Source organism: Bubalus bubalis, chromosome 2 (assembly GCF_019923935.1).
Source record: "Bubalus bubalis isolate 160015118507 breed Murrah chromosome 2, NDDB_SH_1, whole genome shotgun sequence".
In the NCBI taxonomy this organism is placed as follows: domain Eukaryota; kingdom Metazoa; phylum Chordata; class Mammalia; order Artiodactyla; family Bovidae; genus Bubalus; species Bubalus bubalis.
This window is the reverse complement of record NC_059158.1, coordinates 1,047,383-1,059,669: the sequence shown is the minus strand read 5'-3', so window position 1 is coordinate 1,059,669 and position 12,287 is coordinate 1,047,383. Positions and strand designations below refer to the sequence as shown.

Here is a 12,287-nt window from a genome sequence, read left to right as displayed (position 1 = left end):
AGTTCACTTGCCAACACAGAGGTCAGCTCCGCTGTGGTACCGCTTTTGTGTGTAACAGTTAAAAATGTTGCGTACTTGAACACCTAAATTTTGATTTATATTATGGCCCCAAAAAATTCTGATTTAATATTTTGCACAGCAGTGAGACATTTAGATCATTTATATGTGTTCTTCTAAGCTGTAAACACAATGAAGCTTTTTGTGATGGTAGCCCTTGGATGTATTTTAAGAACACTGCATTAAAAAAGTACAGAAGTCCACACTTATAAAAACCATGAGACAGTGGGCGAAGGTGATGTAAAAGAACCTGAGACTTTCTTTCGTCTAACCTATGTGGCCTCACCTTCTTAAGAATATGAGGCAAGTTTTGTAAAAATAATAATTTTTTCAATACTGTCATTTTGGTGTATAACCTTCTAGCTCTCTTCAAATATCTGCAGCTACTTAGAAGGCTGTGAAAGTATCCATCTTTATCCAAAGTCTTGTTCTGCAGTTTTGGAACCAGATAGATCAAATTTCATTCTATTTTATGTTTTTGCACTGGGATGCAAAAGAAGTTTGTGTTGGAACTCAGAAATAGATCTTGATAATGCAATAAACAGTATATCAAAATGTTAGTAATACTTATTTTTGGTTATGTTTATTTTCTTCTGTAGACTTCTGTATTTTCCATGTATTGAAACAAGTACATATAAACTTTTTCAATCAGGGAAAAAAATAAATGGCATTTGGAAAACACACCAGAAAAACCTAACAAAAATGCATGAGACCATTCGGTAAATATAGAAGTAATGAAAACCCCTCTGGGAGCTCAGTGGGTCTGCGTGGGGACCATGGGGTTGTGTCATCCCCAAATGCCAAGCGCACCTCGGCTCCAGGGCTCACGCAGATCTTGGCGCAAAGGACCCCTGTCTGTGTTCGTGTAACAGGGAAGTATTTAAGAAACATCTTGGCTCAAAGACTTCAAAAGGTCTTCCCGAATGATGTCATTTTTAGGATGCCTTGACGAGACGTGTCAGTCCAGCAACCCCAGGTGCTAAACTGCCCAGGAGAGTGAGGTGTGAGGGCAGGAGGCCTGGCTCCTCAGGACAGTGTCGTGTTTTTGGATTCCAGAGATGCATGCTCCGAGCCAGGCATCCCTGGGTGTCCACGGCCTAGCCTGTGCCCCGACACGGGTGGGCTTTGCGTGTTGAGGGTCCTGGGGCTCTGACAGTAACACATAGTACTGCTCTAAAACCATTTTCTCATTTACGGGTTCTGAAAGAGATTGACATTTCATGATTTCCAAAAAACTGTCACCATTAAATAAAATTCATAACTTTTATTCCCATTTTAAGAAACAGGACCCTCCTTTGCAGTTCTATTTTAAAATGAGGCTACTGCACAGACTTATGAGTCAAGGTGGGTGTGGCCAAAATTAGAATCAACAAGCCTAAGAATGAAAAAACAGAAGCTTTGTTTGATTAACGCATGTCTAGATCCTGGCACTCTAATCAGTCTTAGAGTGGAGAAGCCTCAGCCAGCACAGATCAAACGAGTCACAATAGCATCTGGTTTACACACGCTTCAATTATAGAATCCCTCTCATTCGTACATAAATATATCAATAAGTCTTTAGGTTAAGCAATTTATACTTTTTATTTGTGGATGGATTTCAGAGAAGAGGAGTAGAGATCGTTTGCCGGACTGGGTGTAGATGATCCCACCTGGGCTAATGATTTTTGCCTCAGTCTCAACAAGGTTTACGTATCAATTATTGATCTTTGAAAAGGACGTAATAGCAGTCCTGTTAAGAATCAGCCTTCACCTCCACGTGCTGCCCTTCCACATGATGGGAATCTTGTTGTCTTGTAAATGTTTTCCCGACAGTTAATACAAAGCCATTTCCTGTTGCTGATTCAGATCCGTTAACTTCTGTTTCATAGTCTTGTTTCTGAGATCAAGATGATTAAAACATGATTTGAGTGGGTAAGAGGTATTTCAACTTGAAATGAAGAATATAAATTCTATATGAAACTATATTGTACTTTAGAGTAAATAAGTCGTGTGCAGTTACACCTTTTTTCATTGTTTTATTGGAAACATTGTTAAAGGTGCAGAATCGTTGAATGGATTTTACCATGAACGGCCACATGCATCCATCACCCAGGCTCTGTGAACGCGCATTTCTGTCGGGATAAGGTCAGCTGACACTTCAAACCGTAAAATGCTCTCGTCTTCTTAGCTGTGTAGATGCTCTCAGCACAGCCTGTTCTCAGGCCTGGCTCCCTGCGTGCGCGTCGGAGCCTCACCTCGAGTTCACGAGAGCACGAGGGCTGTGCTCGCAGGTGACGGAGACCCAGCAGAGCGGAGGCCTCCGGCGGGACGGGAGCCCGGCGGCCAAGCTGGGGGAGCTGTCCGCTCTCCGCGGGCCCCTCGCCCCGCGTGCAGGCGCATTTCTGCCCTGCGCTCATTCACACAGATCTGGGAGGGGATGCTGTGTGAGCGCCCTGAGACTGTTAAGGGGAGCTGGCTCATTGCAGCATCTCTTCTTCGTGTTCAGGAGAGGAGTTGATTTCTTGCCAGGGTTGAGTCTCTGAGAGTCGGTGGTCTCTGAACGGGGTCGCTAGCCAGGCCATACCCGGCAGAGATGCTGAAGGTCACCATAGCCAGATTTCCTTGGCCAGGTCTTGATTGGTTGGGGGTGACACCCCGGGAGTGGCCATAGTCCCCACATCCCATAAACTGTAGGTCCTGTCTGGGTCATCGTGTTGACAAATGAAGCTTCTAGGCTGGGTTGGGTTACTCCTTAAGTTTTTATCCACAGGTAAGTCCCAGCATGGAGATTAGAGACATTGCAAGATCAGATTTTTTCAGTTGTATTGTACAAAAGTAGAATGGAACATCTGACCTTGCATTGGAAGAGCAGTTCTTGGCCAAGGGGTACGTGTGTGTGCGCGCACGCGTGTGCACATGTGCATGGAGAGGAGGAAAGCGCGTCTAGGTGGGGTTGCCGGCTCAGCAGGTGCCACACCGAGCACACACCCCGCACCTGCTCAGGGGCAGAATTACCCGCCTTCAGCAGTGGCCTGGGACCCACCCGCTGCCCCACCCCCGCACAGCGTTGGCACACCTTGGGTCACCAGGTGACCCCGTATCCCCAAGAGAGTCATGGGTGTGTTCCTGAAGATGACCGTATCAATGGTGAGGCTCACTCGCTCTTATTTCAAGGGTCTGATGAGGGTCCCTGGGTGGCTCCCCTGCCGCTGGGCTGCGGCCCTCAGCTGCCCCGCCTCTGTTGCCCCCTCGCCGGCGGGCTCTGTCCCGTGTCTACTCCTTCCCTTCCCATCTGTCCCTGCTGGCACCCGCTTCCTGTCTGCTTCCGCCCACGATGAGAACTGGCTGTTTAATTGCAATGACAAGACTCTTCCTGCGATGCGGATGTAATTGGCTCTCACAGAGGCTGACATCACCTGCGCTTGGCGATGATGTTACAGGAGGTGGCAGTGCCGGGCACCCTTGTTGTGCAGGAGAAAGTGGTTGACACTCTAACTTGCTAGTTAAATAGTTTCAGGATAACGTATTGACTTTGTTCCGAGTTCTTGAACCCTTATTGTGGTTCAAGTGTCTGCAGGAGCCATCATCCTCTTGAAACCAAATTTCCAGAAGGTTTTACATGTGGCCTTTCAAGTGGCTCCAGAGGCCATAGTTGTGTCCTGCTCACACGTTCACTGTGCCCCGGGGGATGAGCCGGGGGGACTAAGGCAAGACCCCTTATCACTTTAGCAAAGAAAATCATGGATGTTCCACGAAGCCCGAATGACTCACAAGCGAAGTTTTACAGAAGCAGAATTACCTGAAGGCAAAATCGAGAAACCGTTTGTGGAATGGTCGGTGTTGCTGACGAAGCCTCATGCAGATGTTACTCTGCATGAAAGACCCTAAGGAAGACCCTAAAGAAAGACACAAAACTGCTGTGTACTATCGCTTCCCCCACTACCTCTGAGTTATGCAAAATATTTGAGGTCGCTTTTGCTGCACTTTCTCATTCCATAAAGAAAACGGTTGAGCCTACCTCGTTGTCCATCACTTCATGCAGAATCTGAGACCTGAAATCTCGGAGAATGAAATCCCTGCTCCACAAACACAGGAAGGATGAGGTTGGCCACCTGGGCCCGTCCCCCACGGACTGGGGTCTGCCCCTCTCACTTGCCATCGTGCAGACGCCTGGTGCAGAGCAGGCGCCCTGTAAGTGCGTGGAAGGAATGGGCCCTCCCTGTCAGGTGTTTCTTCATAACGCGTATAAAAATGGATTTATAAAAATACGGGATGTGTTGGATTTCTCTTACTTCTACAGCATTTCAAGCATTGTTTCCTATACTTAGCATAAGACATTTTCCACAGAACACACTCTTACCACATTTAGGTTTTAGTTGTGATGGGTTTTCTTGACCCCAGCCAAACGTACTTAAGCAGGTTTCTCTCTTATTGCACGCTGGCCACAAAGGATCGCAGAGCAGTGCTCACACGTTCTCGTTTTGGGTCAGTCTCCCAAGGCCCGCTGACCACGAAGGATCGCGGAGCAGCTCGCGCGTTCTCGGTTTGGGTCAGTCTCCCGAGGCCCGCTGGCCACGAGGGATCGCGGAGCAGCTCGCGCGTTCTCGGTTTGGGTCAGTCTCCCGAGGCCCGCTGGCCACGAGGATCGCGGAGCAGCTCGCGCGTTCTCGGTTTGGGTCAGTCTCCCGAGGCCCGCTGGCCACGAGGATCGCGGAGCAGCTCGCGCGTTCTCGGTTTGGGTCAGCCCCCGAGGCCCGCTGGCCACGAGGGATCGCGGAGCAGCTCGCGCGTTCTCGGTTTGGGTCAGCCCCCGAGGCCCGCTGGCCACGAGGATCGCGGAGCAGCTCGCGCGTTCTCGGTTTGGGTCAGCCCCCGAGGCCCGCTGGCCACGAGGATCGCGGAGCAGCTCGCGCGTTCTCGGTTTGGGTCAGCCCCCCCGAGGCCCGCTGGCCACGAGGGATCGCGGAGCAGCTCGCGCGTTCTCGGTTTGGGTCAGCCCCCGAGGCCCGCTGGCCACGAGGGATCGCGGAGCAGCTCGCGCGTTCTCGGTTTGGGTCAGCCCCCGAGGCCCGCTGGCCACGAGGATCGCGGAGCAGCTCGCGCGTTCTCGGTTTGGGTCAGCCCCCGAGGCCCGCTGGCCACGAGGGATCGCGGAGCAGCTCGCGCGTTCTCGGTTTGGGTCAGCCCCCGAGGCCCGCTGGCCACGAGGATCGCGGAGCAGCTCGCGCGTTCTCGGTTTGGGTCAGCCCCCGAGGCCCGCTGGCCACGAGGATCGCGGAGCAGCTCGCGCGTTCTCGGTTTGGGTCAGCCCCCGAGGCCCGCTGGCCACGAGGATCGCGGAGCAGCTCGCGCGTTCTCGGTTTGGGTCAGCCCCCGAGGCCCGCTGGCCACGAGGATCGCGGAGCAGCTCGCGCGTTCTCGGTTTGGGTCAGCCCCCGAGGCCCGCTGGCCACGAGGATCGCGGAGCAGCTCGCGCGTTCTCGGTTTGGGTCAGCCCCCGAGGCCCGCTGGCCACGAGGATCGCGGAGCAGCTCGCGCGTTCTCGGTTTGGGTCAGCCCCCGAGGCCCGCTGGCCACGAGGATCGCGGAGCAGCTCGCGCGTTCTCGGTTTGGGTCAGCCCCCGAGGCCCGCCGGCTCCTGCAGTACTGTCACTAGACGTGACTCCTAGTTTTTAAAGAAGGGCGTCTGAGCAGATGGAAAACATAGAATGGTACATTGGCCCTGATTTACAAGACAGAATTTGAAAATCACAAAGTTAGTTATAGACCAGCTGCCCGCGGCATGACTGGTAACACGGCACCCGGCCCTGAGAGGCCTCCGGGTCTGTGGGATCCACGGTGTGTGTCCTCTCGGGCTCCAAGTGCGACCGATGCAGGATTCTTCGATAGAGCAAGATTTCCATCACAGATTCTGTGATGGAAACTTTCTCTCCATTCCAGCCCCCCCACCTCCTGCCACACACACAGACGAGGGGCTCACTTTCTAACGATTTGTCTTTGTTTCTCAATATGTGTAAAGGTTGACTTCATGACTCTCAGACAGCTCTTTGGCAGAAGCAGCGATAGGAACCTCTGAACTGTGGTGAGAAGGGAGGTCGTCCTGCAGGACCTTGCGTTCTCTGAGCGTCCCTTCCTCTCCTCCTCTGATCAGAACTCCGGCGCTGGAGCTAGGGCCTGTCCTGCTGCTGGCTCCCCTGTGGGTGGGCTGGGGGCCGCCAGGCAGAACCTGGGAGGCGGGGCACATTCCTGGCCTTGACCGTGACCTGACCAGCCTGGGGCCGCATCCGCGGTCCCCACGCCCTTCCGGGGGTGGCAGAGGCACTGCCGTGCTGCCCGTGGTGGCACAGAGATCAGGGGCCTGGGCGTCACCGTGGTTTCACTTGCTTTTTTCTTACGGTGTCTCCTATGGCTTAAGAATTACTTGCTGACTTTCACTGAATCTTAAATTTCAAGTTTGGAAACAAAAAGTGCTTTCAGGCAGATTGAAAACAAAATAAAAAGTGCTTTCAGCAGACCTTTTTGTTTTTGAAGCCCCGAAGGTTGTCCTCTCGTGTTTGCGTGGTGCTTTATCAGTTCCATCTTTGGATCTGATTCTCCTGACAAATGTCAGACCGTGGTTAGGAGACCAGGAATTACTGTGTGCATTTTTCACAGGGCAAGGCTGGCTTTGAATGGAGACGCCCTGGCCCGCAGGCCTGGCCTGACTGTGACGCCGCGTGGCCTTTAGGGCGGGTTCTTGGCGCCTTTAGACCTCCTTATGAGATGTGGACGCTGTGTTGTGCACTGACCCCCAGCATCGACCCTCCCCGGAAATCTCGGACGAGACGGCGTTTGTGTTACTGGCTTGGGCCATCCCCCACCCCCCCCCCCCACGGCCCCACCCCGAGGGACCGAGCCCAGGCCCAAGGACCCGGGTCACAAAGAAGCGGCAGCAGCTGCGCAGGGGGGAGGCGGCCTGCGGCTCCGAGTTGTGGCTTCCGCTGCAGCGTGTTAGCTCAGTGCTTGCACCATCGTGTCATCTGGGGAAGGTATCAGCTCCGTACAGGAAATACAGGTTTAACAGAAATCACTTCATTTGATCCTTATCTTCAGAAACTCTGAAGTGAGAAGTTGGAAGCAAGGGCCGAGGTGGCTTGAATTCCACTGCTTGTTGTCAGCGGCCGCTGAAGGCCTCACTGTAGTGAACCGTCCGCAGGCGGCTCTGGAACCGGCGTCAGTGGGCGGCGGGGCAGTGAGTCACCTGTAACCTGAGCCCCGCGAGCCCGGTCCAGCTCAGCTGCCCACGGCTTACAACCTCGGCAGGCTCCAGGCGGCTGTGCGGCTCAGGGGGTGTTTCGGGGGTCTCTTCTCCCCAGCACACTGACCCCCTCCTCCCCACTCCCTCCCCTCTCTCCCTTCCTTCCCTCTCTCTCTCCCGTGAAGCGGCAGCTCCTGAACCCTCACCTGAGTCCATCTATGATGGGGTCTCAATGTCTGAGGGCGAGGCCCTGGCCTTGGGCCCCGAAGGCCTCTGCAGCCGCAAGAGCCCCTGGGGCCCCAGCCCTGGACCCACTGGGCACCTGTGACCCGCAGTCTCCCACCTTCCCTGGAAACCGTGACAGCCATGCGCTCTTGTGTTAAACATGAAGGGAGGGGTTTTGCAGCTCCTGTCCCCTCTCAGTCCAGTCACTCCTCTTGGCTGAAAGTCCACACTTCTCAGATCCTTGCCCCTCCAGTGACCCCAGAGTGGCGGGGGCTCCACCGGCCCCCTGAGTACCCCCACCCCCAGCCCGTGCCCTGTGCCCTTGCCCAAAAGACAAAGCTGCAGACCTTCAGGTGAGCCCTGACCTGTGGCCGCCCTGCCCTGCTCTGCTCTGCTGGGGCTCGTGGGGGCAGGTCTTCCCCTCCCAAGACTCTCCCCGGAGGGCCTGCCTGGGCCGCGTGCCTGCTTGCGGGAGGCCTGGCTCTGACCAGCCTGGGCGGCTCCAAGCTCTCAGCCCAGCACCCTGCCGTCCCCGCCGTGCCCCCTGCCCCCAGACCCGTGTCCAGTGCCTTCCTGGGAGGGCTTCTTGGGGTCCTGACAGTGGGGTGAGATGGACAGGCCGGCAACCCATGCGCAGACTGTGTCTCCTTCAGGCTTGGGAAGTGGGTCCATTTCTGCTGTTTTTGTGATCCTTCATAAGTACCCAGTCTAACACCCTCACATGTGATTGGTTTCCAGGCCTTGGTGGCCCCACTGAACCACTCCGGTTTCTGGTCTGGACCGACGGGGTTGCTTTTCCTTCCTTTGTCTCCCTGCCTCCACTGACTGCTGTTGATGGGAACACCGCAGAGAGCTGTGCTTGTCTTATGGACATCAGTCTCCCCGCTAGCTTTCGGTTTTACCGTGTCTGCACTTTTGTGTTTGACCTATTACTGCCTTTTTGGTTTTATAAAGAAAAGTGCCTCCCTCAGCAGAAGCATCTGGCTGCGTTTCCGGTCCCCGGCGGCCGTGTGCGCCCCAGCTGGGCCGGGCCTGCGGTGGCCGAGCGCTGCTGTCACTGGCCGTCTCAGGACTCAACTGGAACGTGGAAGAGCTACACTCTGCGCGGCTTCCAAGTCTAAAGTTTCCAAGGTGGAAAGAAGTGCATATTGTTGTCATTTTTGACATAGTATTATTATTTTTTCTTGTAACTAAAATATAGTCTTTTAAAAAGAATTACAGCATTCTATTCTTTGAGGAAGAAACCTTGCTTCTAAAATTTCTTTTAGATACGGAGCTACCAAGTTTGCATGTCAGCCGCCTGAGGTGACTGTGGATGGACTGGACGTGTTTACAGCAGTACAAGTTTTCTTAAATTAGGGCCAGGTAAAAATAGTTTTTTGTTGTTGTTGCTTTTTTAAAAAAATTGCGAGCTAGTTGGCATATAGCTGCTAAGTCACTTCAGTCGTGTCCGATTCTGTGCGACCCCTGAGACGGCAGCCCACCAGCCTCCCCCGTCCCTGGGATTCTCCAGGGAAGAACACTGGAGTGGGTTTGCCATTTCCTTCTCCAATGCATGAAAGTGAAAAGTGAAAGTGAAGTCGCTCAGTCGTGTCCAACTCTTAGCGACCCCATGGACTGCAGCCCACCAGGCTCCTCCGTCCATGGGATTTTCCAGGCACAGTACTGGAGTGGGGCGCCATCGCCTTCTCCGGCATATATGTGCAGCATCATGATTTGATGTGTGTATATGTTGCAGAATGATCACCACGATAAGCCTAGGTACAGTGTTTTTTATCTTATGATGAGAACATCTGAGATGTGCTCTGAGCATCTTTCAAGGCTGCGGCAGCGGCGTGTTGACCGTGCTCACCGGCCGTCCGCCACCCCCTGGCCTCCCCTGTCTGCCGCTGGGAAGCCCCCACCTGCTGCTGCCGCCTTCATCCTCACTCCTGCCCCACCTGGCAACCACCAGCCTCGCTCTGTATCTGTCGGTCCCGTGTTTTTGCTTGCTGTATCTTTTAGCATTTGAGTGAGGGTAGACACTATTTGTCTTTCTCTGACTTGTTCACTTAGCATAATGCCCTCCAAGTCCATCCGTGTTGCTGCAAATGGCAAGATTTCATTCCTTGTTGTGGCTGAAAAATGTTCTGGTTTTTGTTTGCATGTATATGTATATACACACAAGAGCTCCTGTGTGGCTCGGTGGTAAAGAATCTGCCTGCAAAGCAGGAGTTCAACCCCTGGGTTGGGAAGATCCCTTGGAGAAAGGAATGGAACCCACACCAGTATTCTTGCCTGCAGAATCCCATGGACAGAGGAGCCTGGCAGGCTGCATTCCACAGGGTCACAGAGAGTTGGGCACGACTTAGCAACCAAACAAGAATAAATATATACATGAACTATAATATATATATATTAGCCAGTTTTCTAAAAGGATCATATAGCAACAATAAAGACTCAACAATAAATAATAACAGTAAGTGTTAGACTGGAGGAGACTTCCCACTCGGTTCCTCTTTGCTGCGACAGTGGAGAAGGCGAATCTGCTTTTAAAGGCTGGTCTCTTCCGTGCAGGCAGAGGTCACTGGGCAGTGAGTGTGCCCAGATGCGTACAGTGGAGGTGAGATCCTGTATCTGTGCTGGAACAGCCCTGTTTCTAAAATGCTTTGAGCAAATGTGCACTTAGTTTTCATTTTCTAAAATGCTACTTTTTCATATAAAATCACTGTTTTTAGAAACAAATTAAACTTTTTATTTTTTTTTTTTTTACAAAATAATAGTTTCGTTCGTCTCCCCGCCCCCATATCACCTGGCAGCTCAGATCCACAAGCTATGGAGAGAAGACAGCCTGGGCGTCTTTTTCTCTCTTTTTGTAGTTTTTGTCCCAGACTTTAGTGCATAAGAGCAGTGTGTAAAGTAATGCCCAGCATGTGGGCAGGACCGGGATTTAGAGTCTTCTCCAGGATTCTTTAAGTGACTTCTTTTTAGTGCTTAGGAACGGCCAGCACTGGAGGAACAGGGCTATGACACCCTGATCCTCGGCCCCAGTCTAGGATTTCTTAAATTGTGAAGGACAGGGAGGCCTGGTGTGCTGCAGTCCATGGGATCACCAGGAGCTGGACACGCCTGAGCGGCTCAGAAAGCCCGCACCGAGCGTTGGCTGTTCGTGGAGTTTTCCCAACCTCGCTGAGCCTGAATGCCACGGCTCGAAGGTACACAGACGTGAAGGGATGCTCATTTTTTATTTCAAGAGAAGGATAAAAGCTAAAAATGGAGACTAAGGCAGGTTAACGAGGAGCAGTGACACCCTTTAGTGGATGGGCTACGCTGTTAACGGCGTGTGTGGCACCTTCCCTCGTCAGGTGCAACTCTGCCCCCTGGAAAAGGAGCCAGTGAGACACGAGGCTGTGTCGCCCCCCTGCCTGTGGCTCACTTTCTGGCCAGCTCCACCGTCATTTTCAATGGCGGAAAGAACAGGCACACAGAAATGACAATATAAAGGTTGGGGTTTTTTCCCCCCTGCCATTTTCCCTAATTTGACAGACGGTGGTAAAACAGTTATCAGCAGAGTGACCATTTCTGTCTCTGTGCTTAGAAGCCTATTTTGGGATGGGAAACGTTCTCCAAACCCAGCAGGCACAGTTAATACTCCAGTTTTCATTTGAGAAAAAGTTACTTTCCGTGGTGGGGATGTGGGGCAGTACCTGACTGCGCATCTGGTGTTAACGGTCCAGAGACAGTGCAGCTGGGCTTTCTGACAGGCCGCGCAGGGGACACCAGCGAGTCCCTGGAGACAGTGTCCAGCTCTGGTTACGCGAATCTGCACGCCGGGAAAGGAACAATGTGGGACAGTTCTAGGTGATGGCTAACGTTGTGAGCTTTCTTGTGGTAAAATTAATCACTTGCCCTTTCTCCAGAGTTATTAGTGATTTTTCTTAAAAGCAAGATACCATTTTTCCCATGACAATTTTTTTAAAGCTAATAATTATTCAGAGAAATACTTGTATCATATTTCCTAGAGGGCCTTCACCTCATGAGCTGTTTTTATTAAAATAAAATATGTGCTCCTGGAATTTATCTCCAAATGGAACGTGAAATCCTGAGTGTTTGTACCTGCTGTTTCTCGGCCCGCGTGGCCTGACGTGCAGGGCCGTGTGCCCCTCAGCCCCGAGCTGCTGAGTCTGACCCAGGAGCTGCAAACACTCCGCGTCTTGGTTTCCGCATCTTCCGTGTGAGGGGCTGGAGTCGCGTGTACTGTGAGGTTCAGAATCTGAGGATATGATTCCAGACTGATAAACACTTTTCCCTGAAAGCCTAGAGACCATCTAGAATACAATGTATATTGGTTTTAATGATGCAGACTATGTCTTCCTGTTCTGACACTGTGAAATCCCTAAATGAAACAATTTACACAGCCCAATGTCATTTTCTTCAACTTTCATGAGTTAATTTAGACACATTTAAGCTAACATTTATTTCTCTTAATAATAATTTCTCTTATTGTTTCTGGAAAGAGATGTTACAGAACATGGCTATCCAATAGAAATAATTGGATAATAATAGTAATTCAAGCCACACATGTGAGCCATTTAATTTTAAGTAATTTAAAATTTTCTAGTAGCCGCATTTGAGAAAATAAAAAAAAGATGAGATTAATTTTAATATTTTATCTAACCCATTGCATCCAAAATACCCTTTAGATGTGTTCAGAACACACAGTTATCGAGGCGTTTTACCCCCTTTATTGTTCTGTGCTGAGGCTCACAGCCCAGTATGCACTGCGCGCACATGATCCACTTTCTGGGTC

General features: G+C 51.7%; 1 protein-coding gene across 2 annotated transcripts in view; it reads left to right on the top strand.

Moving 5' to 3' along the window:
- The window catches only part of GMDS (GDP-mannose 4,6-dehydratase), a 411,761-nt gene that overhangs the window by 188,766 nt on the left and 210,708 nt on the right, over positions 1 to 12,287 (top strand). The gene's annotated exons all lie outside the window — the stretch shown is intronic.